The sequence below is a fragment of the Anoplolepis gracilipes genome, chromosome 2 (assembly GCF_047496725.1).
Source record: "Anoplolepis gracilipes chromosome 2, ASM4749672v1, whole genome shotgun sequence".
Classification (NCBI taxonomy): Eukaryota; Metazoa; Arthropoda; class Insecta; order Hymenoptera; family Formicidae; genus Anoplolepis; species Anoplolepis gracilipes.
This window is the reverse complement of record NC_132971.1, coordinates 8,125,496-8,137,866: the sequence shown is the minus strand read 5'-3', so window position 1 is coordinate 8,137,866 and position 12,371 is coordinate 8,125,496. Positions and strand designations below refer to the sequence as shown.

The 12,371-nt window shown below is 30.8% G+C and overlaps 1 long non-coding RNA gene across 1 annotated transcript in view; it reads right to left on the bottom strand.

The window, feature by feature from the left end:
* Positions 1-8,077: 8,077 nt before the first annotated feature.
* Positions 8,078-12,371, bottom strand: part of LOC140662948 (uncharacterized) — a 37,800-nt gene continuing 33,506 nt past the window's right edge. Inside the window, exons 4-5 of the long non-coding RNA XR_012046197.1 lie at positions 8,246-8,389; positions 8,078-8,128 (exon numbers count right to left, since the gene is read on the bottom strand). This is a non-coding gene — a long non-coding RNA (uncharacterized lncRNA). The remainder of the gene's footprint in view (positions 8,129-8,245; positions 8,390-12,371) is intronic.

Here is a 12,371-nt window from a genome sequence, read left to right as displayed (position 1 = left end):
AATTATAAAAAAATAAATAAAAAATAATACTTTTAGCTGTAAAAACAAACAACTTTCGTTCTGCGGATGTGAGATTTATAAAAGTGTTAACCGGATACGAGATTTACAAAGACAACCGACGCGCTTGATATTCCCTGATCAAAACACGAAAGAAATAGCCGGCCTAGAAAGGAATCGCGGTTTTTAGATTATGTTTAATGGGGCAAACACGACACAATCGTCGCTGATTTATACGACAGTACAATTCGTCCGGAATGTGATTCTCTTTCTCTTTTCTCCTTTCACATGATTTCATTGGGGCGTTGTGATTCAAACACTCGACAAAATAAGCTTGTTAAAATAATATTTGCGCTTGAATGCCATTTACGTATATAACTTTTTCCTGACATAATAGTAATAATGAAATTCAACGATGTGATTTATGTTGCTCGAGCATGGGGTAAGATATTTCATTTTATTCAATTTTTTCGAGCTTGTACGATATGAAAAAAAATTATAAAAGCTCTTTATTGACATCCAAATTTTTGTAATTTACAAAATTTCGCGAATCTTAAATTCTTTTTAATTTAGCTTAATTTAAAATAATTTTTAATTTAAAATAAAATAATATTTAATCTTTTCTTTTCTTTCTTATTGCACTTAATAAATAATTATTATACTATCTATGTATGTATTAATCAAAGCTTTCTTCAATCTTTTAATTAACATTCTCATAATTGGCACATTTCTTTCTATCAGTTAAAAATAAAATTTTAATCCCTAAAATAAAGATATAGAAAATCGAATTTGTAACGTTAAATATTTTATTATAAAATGACAGATAATATTTTAAGAAACTGATAAATTCTGTCTTTTGAAGAATCTATCCTGTTATTTATGAAAGACCCATTGAAACTCATTGATTTCAATAAGAAAGAAATATTTGAATAAGAAATTACTACTATTTGCGATGACAGTATTTCACGTCTATATTTAGTTTCCTCTACACTCTCTTTCAGATCTTTTCAGATAGACAATTTTCCTGGAATGTTGCCTTCGTTTCACTTACTTGTTACTTCCGGCATTCTCGCGCGCCTATATATAATTATTGCACTTATATAAAAAAGAAATAAATCATTGATAATCACTTAATTAAGTAACGTGCGTAATATAATAATAAACATGATTGCAAGCAGTAGATAAATTTGTCATAAATCTAAATAAGAAAGTTTAAAGGATGAAGGATAAATATCTAAAATTAGGTCAATGTTTATAATATAATTAATCTCAAGCTTATTATTATTCAAGAAACACGGTAGTACTAGCTAACTTGGAAAGTTGGAAACAGTTGAGCAGTACAATTATAGACTTTGTTTTGTATCGAAAGCAGCACGTGATGTGAAATAAACCTTGCTTTGCGTGGATGGCCTTTAAAAAATACATTTTATTTTTCTGAAAATATTTTATGAATGTTTTATGGATATATATTATTTATATATTATTTTATGGATTCGAATTTTGTAAGCAGTTCTATTATAACACACCCTCTAGATATCGTAGCAAAATCTTCGTTTATTCTGTTTTTATATATATTTTACTGCAGAAAAAGTTTACTACAGAAGAAATTTGTTAAACTTGAACGCATCAGTTCTCATCACATTTTATCGGTATATATTATAGTTCCATTTATCTGAATAACAATTTTTCTTTTTTACAGAATAACATATGAGTATCTTATAAACTAATCTCGAATGAGAAATACCGTATGTCATTCAGTGTATCTTACTTTATACATATGTTCATTTTACACGAGATATGCATGTGTATAGAATTGTATAATATATAATACATAAGGGATAGTATTGAGGGATGATGTTATATATACTTGTTAGTTATATGTGGGAATGTCTTGTTGCATTTATAATATAAGCAGAAACACTTTATTGTGATATTTGTGGATTCTATAATAAGAATCAGGAAAAACGTGTAAAAAATGTGATAGATAATTTATAATAATTAATGGTTTCGTTTTCATATAATATTTAGAATATGCGAATATGCATAATATATCCTCTCTATCGCAGCAAAATCTCAATTTATTTATCATTCTGTTTTTATATTTTACTGACCATTACTATAGAAAAAAAATTTTATTTGTTGAACCTGAACGTGCAGCCATCTTTTATGATATTTTATTGACGTATATTCCATAAATATGCGAAACGAAAATATGCAAGAACGTATATCAATTTTTTCCATGGCTATATATTTGTTTATTGCAATATTTTTGCAAGTTCTTCGACCACCCGCTACGCAACCTATTACATGACCACCTACATAAATATGAAATACGTGTAAAAATTGATGTTAAAAAATATTATTTTTGTTTATGCAGTGAAAATTTCATCTTTATAGACTTAATTAACATCATATATGTGTACAAGTAATTACTATCTATGTATTTAATATTGGAAAAGACTCAGATGCAAATTAATTAAAAACTCACGTTTTATTTCTACACTTTTTCGTATGAATAACATATAAAATTATTTGCAGTACTATTATTATCATTTTTAAAATGATATATTTTTCTAAATTGATGAAGATATGGTTATTTAATTATACATTAATAAATGCATCATATTTTATAGTACATTTCTGTTACTATCTATTTGACTATATGTATATATATACGAAAATAATTATTGTAATATCTATTATAATGAATTTACAATCGTTTCCTAACATCAACTGAATATCCATTTAATATATATCAGCTAAAAAACTATTATTTATGTGCATCAATATGTGGTCGAAGTACCGCTAAGTGTACTATGCAACTATTGTACAAATATTTTTATGACTCTTTTATTTTGGTTTGCATCCGCAAGATTTGAAATATTGACCTTAGAGCTATGGAAAACCACAGATGTTTACCATGTAACAAATGTATTAGAAAGCATCAGTACTTACGCAGATGAATATCATCGACCTTATATTTGTGCAATTGCAAACATTTTAATGGCTCCCCGTACTCTTACGCTTAGCGGTCAAATTTCTCTATATAATATTTAAGAAATAAAATGTTATTATACATAAATCAGTCGACAATAGAGTTTAACTACACTATTGTATAACAATTTTCTAAAGTTGACATCTTTTCTATTTTTTTTTTTTAATTTTTATCAACTTTTATCACTTTGAATTTTATTGATAAAGATAAATCGTACTAATATTATATTTCAAACTTGTAAAAAAAGAGGCTAAAGAAGTTATAAATTTTCTTAGAATCTTCTGTACAAAAATACTCATCAATATAATATATTTCAACAAGTTAATTAGTTATTAAGTTAATATTTCTCGATATTTCTATTATTGTAAAATTAATTCGAGAATATTGTCTCAATAAATAAATTAGGAACACGTATTGATCTCGGTAAAGCTTTTTAGCAAGATTTAAGCGTTATTTATTTATTTAAGTTTTTAGTTTTTTCTTGTCTCATTTATATTGTTTAACCACGGAATATTTTAATATGCTAATAGCTTTCTAAGAAAATATATGTGTTGAAAGTGAAAAATAAGATATTTCGAGAATGATGTATGTCAAAAGTTTTACAAGAAAAGGATGCTTATTTTTTGACAATACAATAGTCTAGTCTGTACATGAAGCCGAGATAATTTTATTTAATATATTATATATAAGATTTCACTCCCGTACTCGATAATAGGAAAATAATTGCTTGAGCGCGACACACACATACACACACGTGCACGCACACGCGCGTGCTCGCGATTATGCCGGCCGATGCAAAACTACTGAAAATGTCACAGGCGTGACGGGCTTCGGTGGATGGATGTTACTGGATCGGGTTAAGTGGCTTTGGAGAAAGCCAGCTTACCTCCGCCTTTTCCTTATGAAGTCACGAATCCATCGGCGAAATACCTCTATGCGATATGCATCCATCGACGAATCATCACGTCGGCCTTCACCCGCCGGTCGCGTCGCGTCGCGTCGCGTCGTCGTTGCAAATCGACGAGGAATAATAACCTCGCTCGGTCGCAAGTCGAGAGATTTTATTTCCGTAATCGGAGGGACAACGCGGATAGGGATCTGAGACCCGCGGATTTACATTCGTGGGCATCTCGTCTCTCGCGAGCGCGTGCAGCGCCTTCTTGTCCCGAGACGTACGTGAAAGTTGTACTTGAGGCTGCCGAGAGTCGCTTAATAGCGACGCGCGAAGACTCCTCTCGATGACCAGAACATGTACAGTATTATACGGTATGGCTATTTTTATTACGGTATAAAAGATCGCGTTTGTGGATTGACTCGAATATCAAAGTAGAGCGTCCAAGAGATTCCACACATTTATTTTCATTATTTCGAAATAATGATACAAGTGTGGATGAAATTTTTAGCAGGGAGGACATTAATTTTTTGCATCAAATACTATTGTAATTTTCTAATTGTTATATAATTATTTTAATTGTTTAGATAAAAAATTTTCAAATTTAAATATATTATAAAATGTGTTCCATCTCAGATAGAGTACATACAGAATATCACTGTACTCTTCAAAATTAAAAAATAAACAACTTTCTCTTTTGACAAATTGTTTTATAAATGCATAATTTCACCGAAAAAAAAATTTGTTTTTCCAATGCAATACATCTATTATTTTTTTATTCTTGGTATAAATATTTTGAAAATTCTATAATTAAGTATTTACATCTTTATATAATAAAATACTTTAATAAATTTTAAGTTGATAATTTTCCTTAATGGAAGTTTTTCAGTTATGATGTAAACAAAGTATACGTTATTTATTTAGGTTTTTAGTTTCTTTTCCCATTTATATTGTTTAAACATGGGATACTTTTAATATGCTAATAGCTTTTTCAAAAAATATATGTGTTGAAAGTGAAAAATAAAATATTTCGAGAAATGATATACGTCAGAAGTTTTGCAAAAAAAGGATGCTTATTTTTTAACAATACAATAGTCCAGTCTGCACCCTGTACATAAACATTGATTTTATTAAAATATAATCACATAAATATGTATATAATGATTTGACATCAGTTTTAACGTAGTTTTAAAATATAAATTGCATTCGGCAATTTTTTGTGAGGCAACGTTAAATACAATATTCTAGTATTGATACCGCAATGCGGAGAGAAATCTAGAAGGAAAAATTTAAATTGATTTTTGTAACAAAAATATAAATGGGGAATAAAATAGTTGGAACGTTAAAGTGCAACAGTGAAGTGCGCTGTCACGAGTTTCCCCAAGGACTCGTAAGAAATCTCAAATTAAAAGGAGCTAATCGCGCAATCATGTTATTTACTTTTGAAAGTACGTGTGTTTTCTCGACGCTGGATAATCGTAAGATTATATCTTATCATTGCTCGCCGCATCGTTCTCAATTCCTCATCAACGCACAGCTGAAAGAGACGTCGCGGTTTAATCCTGATTCGATGACCTACATATTTTATGGAGAAAAATTTCGCCAGGAAACGTCATCATTCCACGTAACACCTTTTCCGACATTTACATCACAATGGCACTATAACGCATATATCGGTTTTTTTAATGCACATATCGTTTTTTTCTCACCGCATAAAAATTATATAAGTTTCAATAAAGAATTATTGAAACAACGCATTTTTGTTCCTATATTCAACAAGAAAGTATAAGAAATTTATATATTTTTATAAACAAATGTAATTAAAGAAAATTAACATATCTGGAAAAACAGGTTCGCGCTCTTGTGAATAACGAAAGAGATTGTAAATTATTACTAAATTCTAATGCGTTCTTTAAACGCTCTCAAAAATAAATAAATAAGAGATGCATCACATTAAATATGCAAATATATGCAAAAATATACTTTCTAAAAATTATATATTTTATTTCCAAGGCAAATTCTTGCATCTCGTTAATTTGCTTGTTCATCAAAGAAAAATACATAAATATATTTCTGGTCGGATTTTTCTCATGATTTTAACCGCGTGTGAGTAAACTAGCGTGACCGCGACTGACCAATCCATTGTGTAAAAATAGTACACACGTGAAGGTTGCGAGAACCGGTCGGTCTGCGTTTCTGGTGCTGCACCGATAGAACCAGCAAGATAGCGGATGCCTGGGAGCGCGAAGTGCGTCGGCGCTGCAACGAGCTGTGATCGATCAACGGATTTTCTTCAGGATCAGCGTGACCTGGCGTAGCCGTGCCGCAGGGTCACGGTCTGACCTTGGTAATTCGCGATGACGTCGCGGATATTTGACGACCTAGTACACGCGCACTGTGACGCTCGACTACTCAATGACGTCTGTTACGTGATGGTCACGTAACGTTTTCGGTCCCTTCGAGAAGGTAGCATTATTAGGTGTTATCGATTTGTTATGATGAGCTTCAAGAAACACTGTTGTTCTTTAAGACAACCTTCGATGTTGATTGTAAATAAAATCACTAGAAGTGTCTCACGTCACTTGGCGACGAATAAGGACTCTACGCGGCGTGTTTTTATTTTTATTTCTTTTTCATAGAGGAAAGATAAGGAAGTAAAAGAAGGAATGTGACTTATAAAGATATATATGAATGAAGAAGAGAAAGAAAGGAGAGCAAGGAGAAAAATAAAGCTTATCACCTGTTTATAAGAATTCACTGCAAGCGCACCTGCGAAAAAAAAAAAAAACGAAAGCGCGTGTCACGTGAAAAGGCACGTGCAATCCTGACCTAGTTTACCAGCCGTTCCTGGGTCATGACCATTGATTGTTTCCCCTCTCTGGTCATGGCATCGCGACCCAAATGCTTCGGATCTTCCCTGGGATTTAGGCGCTGTAACGATCGCCGAGGATTTATGGCGTTACAAGGTGTCGCGCGCGCGACATGTTAGTAGTACTAAGAAAATAGCCGCCTCTCTCTATCTCTCTCTTTCCTGACACTGGTAATTTATATCACAGCTGGGATCTAGTCGGCTCGCTTACAGGTGTCTCTGACCAGCGCGTATAAAGCGGTTTAATTGGGATTTATGTCGGCACTGTTGTCTTTCCGGATATTTTGCTTGCTGATAGTCGCGAGAGATTCGCACGCTTCGAAGCTTTTGTCGCTTCTCAGAACAATTTTCTGCTGAGAAACTTGTCATTCGAATTTATGTGCGAACTGTAATTTGGATAATCGGAAAAACGCGAGAAAAGGGATATCTACTTTGATGATTTTCAAAATTCTGCTAGGTATTATTTTGCACTTTCAATTTAGAAAAGTTGTCATCAGCATAGAGATAATTTTTCAAAATTTGTAATTTAAAGAATCAATTATCTTAAATTGCACTTTAAGTAAAATTAAAAATTAATAATTTACATATATTACAATGCTCATACGAATTTTTTTTTACATAATATAGTTTGATGAAAAAAGTCATTGACACTTGCCACTAGTCATTTTTAAATTAGTAATAATAAATGCAGAAATAAAATCATAATAAATATTTTTAAAAATCATTTATTAAAAGAATAAGCCTATAACATAATACTGTGTGTTACAGAAAAACATATAATTCTTTAATCATATGTTTTCTATAACACAGTAATATGCCCAAGTAGCACATGTTTGTTTTATAAACGTTTTCTAAACGTATCTTTTTGTATTAGATACGTTTAGAAAACGTTTATAAAACGAACAGTGCTACCTGGGTTATAGTCTTATTCTTTTAATTAAAAATTTTTTTAAATATTTATTGTGACTTCATTTTTACATTAATTATAACTAATTTAAAAAATAACTAGTGGCAAGTGTCAAGTGATTTTTTTTTTGTCAAAACATATCATGTTTATAAAAAAAAGACTCATATGAGCATATATAGCTTCGAGAAATAAATAAATATAGAAAGATAAATTTGAACATATATACTTGATTAAAGTATTTACTATAAGTTAATATCATTAATCAGTGCATAATATGCTAGCTGATATATAATAATTTGTTTAGCATAATAATAGGTATGAATCTATTACTGTCTTGGAACCCCAACATAGCCTACGGTCTCAGCGTGTAAATTATCATGAGGCGAAAGTTAATAATAATGCGGCAGCTCCATGTTCTCTATTTCATTATTATTGTTGTGTTGGCGTGTATTGCCGCATACGATATGACTGAAGGAAGTATCGAGTTTCAGCGATAATAAACATAATGTCATGTGTTGCTTTCTACATTTCTTTTTTTGCTTCTATAAATTACATTTATACACAGAGCAACTTTAACCCACTTACCGAAAGTCACGATCACGGCCAATGCTTGTGTGCTCGATCTTGCAGCATGCGTCATGTTCCTGAGAGAAAAGAATCGTCCACATCAACAGAGAGCCGGAGAGAATCGTCCGATAATTTATGGAGTTTCACTCGTCGACAGATCAGCTGTAACAGATTACGTTAATAACTCGTTTTTTTATCGCAATATATATCTTTGATGCGTAACATATTAAATACCGGATGCGTTCGAAAAAATTTATTTGATAATGTAATTAATGTATTTTAATATAATATATTTTTATATTACAAATAATATAATAATTAATGTAATATATTTTTGTTAATGTCAATTAATATACGTATTTTTGTTAATACTTAAAAGTACACAAGCAAATATATAAAGGAACGCAAAATTACTGGGCGATACTTTTTCGCATACCTTACACACATAAAACATACAGTAATGAGGAGCTACGTATGTGTGTGGTGCGTGAATGTTACTTGCAAGTAAATGAGATTTCATTCAGTGGTTGACGAAAACACGCGCCGAAAGATACAGGTCCCTGGCCTACTTCGAACCGGTCACGTTCAGGATTGAACTTTGAGTACTCTCTAAAGAGATGTACATGTATTCTTTCTAAAGCGAAAGCTGATTTCGATGATAATGATTATTCGGATATCTCGTGCATGGTGGTCTCGGAGATTATTTTCAAGCGTAAAAGGGAGACGTTAAACGAGATGTCGTCTCTGGAATTTTCTCAGTCAAAAGTCACCGGGTGAGCCTGAAGTACCGTACGAGTCTAATACGACTCAGAACACACTGTGTGAGATCGTAAATTTCTATTCTCAGAATCACCTTGACACCAAAAAAAATCACGACCAAGCGTTATGTTGCTTCTATGCAAAGTAATGTAATCATGAATATTGAGTTGACCAAACTATTAATTACATTAGTTATTATTCTTGATTAATTTTAATTGCAAACAACGCTTACTAAATAAAATCAATATATATATATATATATATATATATATATATATATATATATATATATATATGCATATATAATACAGTTAACATTTTTTTTATATTTAATACATTTAAATATATAAATATTTATAAACAAATATGAAAAAAAGGCAAAACTTGTTTACATATTTACTTCAATAAGTGCAGTTGTTCTTTGGAATATATAATATAAAAACTTCATGTCTCGTGTATATAAATATATAAATAAATTATGGAATCCTTCTTCCTTTTTATTTTATCGTAAACCCTAGTCAATCTCGTACTATTTTTATAAGATGTTATTTCATTGAACGTTAATAATAATACTTAAGCAATTGTATACATAATATGCAATATAATATAGTATAAAAATACACGAAAAATCGATTATTGTACAACAGTAGACTTTATTTTTTAATTTTCCGCTTTGCAAATTTCAAATTTTTCACAAGTTATCTGAGAACATTTATAAAGTTTAATGTCATTTAACATTGATAAAAAAATTAATTTTCAGGATAGATTCGGCAACAATGTAGAGAAATTAGGTTTCGCGATATTATTCGAATGCATGGCCGAACATTAATACAAAACAGTACTTGAAGTGAAAGAGCTATGAGTACCGAGACCGTTATCAATTACGCATTCCTACGTTGCAAGACTACGTTTAAAAGAGCTACACATGGATTCTTCGAGACTTGTCATAATTTCACCATGATTACACGGGAAGAGCAATAAATGGTTTAGCAATTTCACCATTTTATATGAATTACTGATACAATCGTTTTATTATTGATGCACGTCCTCGATGACGACGCTCGTTGCCGTGGAATTATACTTCTTATACTGAGGCCTAATCAAACTCTATTAACAGCCAACTATCACTATCATTGTCTGATATCAGAACAGTAATATTGGATAACGACCTTCATTACTTTAAAGATGACGCTTATCGAGCGTGAATGAACATTCATGAACGTAGTTAATATGACATATTTAAATATCATTGAAATTTACCTACATGTTATTATATCAATTTAGATAGAACTCAAATGCTATAACACAAATAAACATCTGTTTTATAAAAAATTTATATCATTAATAACTATAAATATGTAAATATTAGTTATTAATCTGTATTGATAGAAAGTACCTTTTGAGATATTTTATATTTTCTGAAACTTTTAAATAATAGCAAAAATATTCAAATCATTACTAATTTATTAGTTACTTTACTATATATTATCAATCTGTCTAACATAATATTAGGCGTACAAATTTCTTGCTTTTTTTTTCGTCGGCCTACTACTATAAATATTATAACTACCGTTGTGCGCGAATAAAATTTAAGTCAATCAAACTTCAAGATGATTAATCGATGCAGTTGGTTCCAAAAGGAAGTGAAATTCGGCTACGAAGCTTCAATTAAAATTCTTGGTAGCGAATCGTCATTCGCGAGAGTAATAATGTACCTTGTCGAATGTTCGTCTCGCTCCGATTACACAAATAGGATTACAAGTAACCTGTTTCCGGGATTGCGGGCGGAATATATATTAATGAACAGTAGGACACACGTGAACGTTAATTTAAGGTTTAATATAGCTGTAAAACTTTTGAAAATCAACGCTCAACTAAAAGCGGTACTAAATATAATGTCGCTTCTTGCGACGACTTTATATTATAAGTTTACACCGCATAACAAATATAATATCATTAAAAGTATAAGCGAGAAAAAAGAAAGAAAAAGAAAAGTCGGTAAAAGTAACACACATTATTTGTTGTTTTTTTAGATTGTTGATCGATAATATCCAACAATAAGAAAATATAGCGTATGTGTAAATATATGCAAATATGCTGATGATCTCGCTACATTATACAGTCAGTTTTACGCGTTGCACGAGCATATTGAAAGCTCGAAAGTAATCAGAAACAGGCGATATTGCAATTACCATGTGTACCTCGCAGCGTTATTATCACAATAATGAAAATGTATGCGAGCTTTTTCTGACGTTGTGACGCGTAATAAAAGTCGAGGCTATACTCTTCGATTAGTTACATTTTCGTCGCAAATGTTCAAAAATAAAAAAGATAAAAAATGTCCAATTAAGCGTGCAGAATAATTAATCCCCTAATTGATTTTAATGCAATGTGTTGCGATAAAGATTATTGTGTATATTTATTTCATCCGATTTTTATTCGATAATCAGTATTGTGTTAATGAACGTGTATCATTATCGGTAATGTACATTAAGTGGATAGATCTTTTATACAAAACGACAGGCAGGCGTTACGGAAGTTGTATTTATCTCGTAATACAACTCGTTACACACGGCTCTATTGTAATTATCTTGTATCTGAAAGTAGGAACATTTAATGTTCAGTGAAGGAAACCACAAACGTCGAAAATTAAACGTTTATTATTAACCACTCTGATGAGATTTCTACGGGCAGCATAAAAAGAAGCTGTATTTAAATACCGAGACTTTGTATGTTTAAAAGAAAAGTTTAAAGATCAACTTGTTGCCCTTTTAAAATAAATATTAGATATCACAAACACATTTTTTCATGAAATACCTATAGAAAGCCATTTATTTAAAAATCTGAAAATAGCTTCTTTGTATCTCTGCCAAAAGTTGAAAATGATAACAATATCAGATTTTCATAAGTTGTTAAAAAATATATTTCGTTTAAATTTAATACTTTTACACTTTAGTAAAATAATAAATATATTTTCTTCTGTCTATAATTAACCATTTAGATAATGCGGATGTTATTTAACTGCTTGCTCGAAAGTGCGTGCGCTGATAACGTTGTAATCCACCGGAAAAATTGCGCTTACATTACGGCTTGCTTCTCCGCTCTATATCTTCTTAATAAGGAAAACTTATTAATTCCCGTGAGAGTTATGACGGAGACGAAGTGCCATGGAATTTTTTCTTCAATGTAATAAAGGAAACTCGTTTATCTCTTTCAAACTGCTATATAAGGCAATGCGCACTATTATGCCCCTCTTCTAATTAGAATACGTAAAGTCCCTCTTGCTAACACAGAAGATCTCGTTTTATAAATTTGATTTAAAAAAACGAATGACTGAAAATGGAATGAGACGCAAAATCTAATACAACTGATATTTCGATCATCA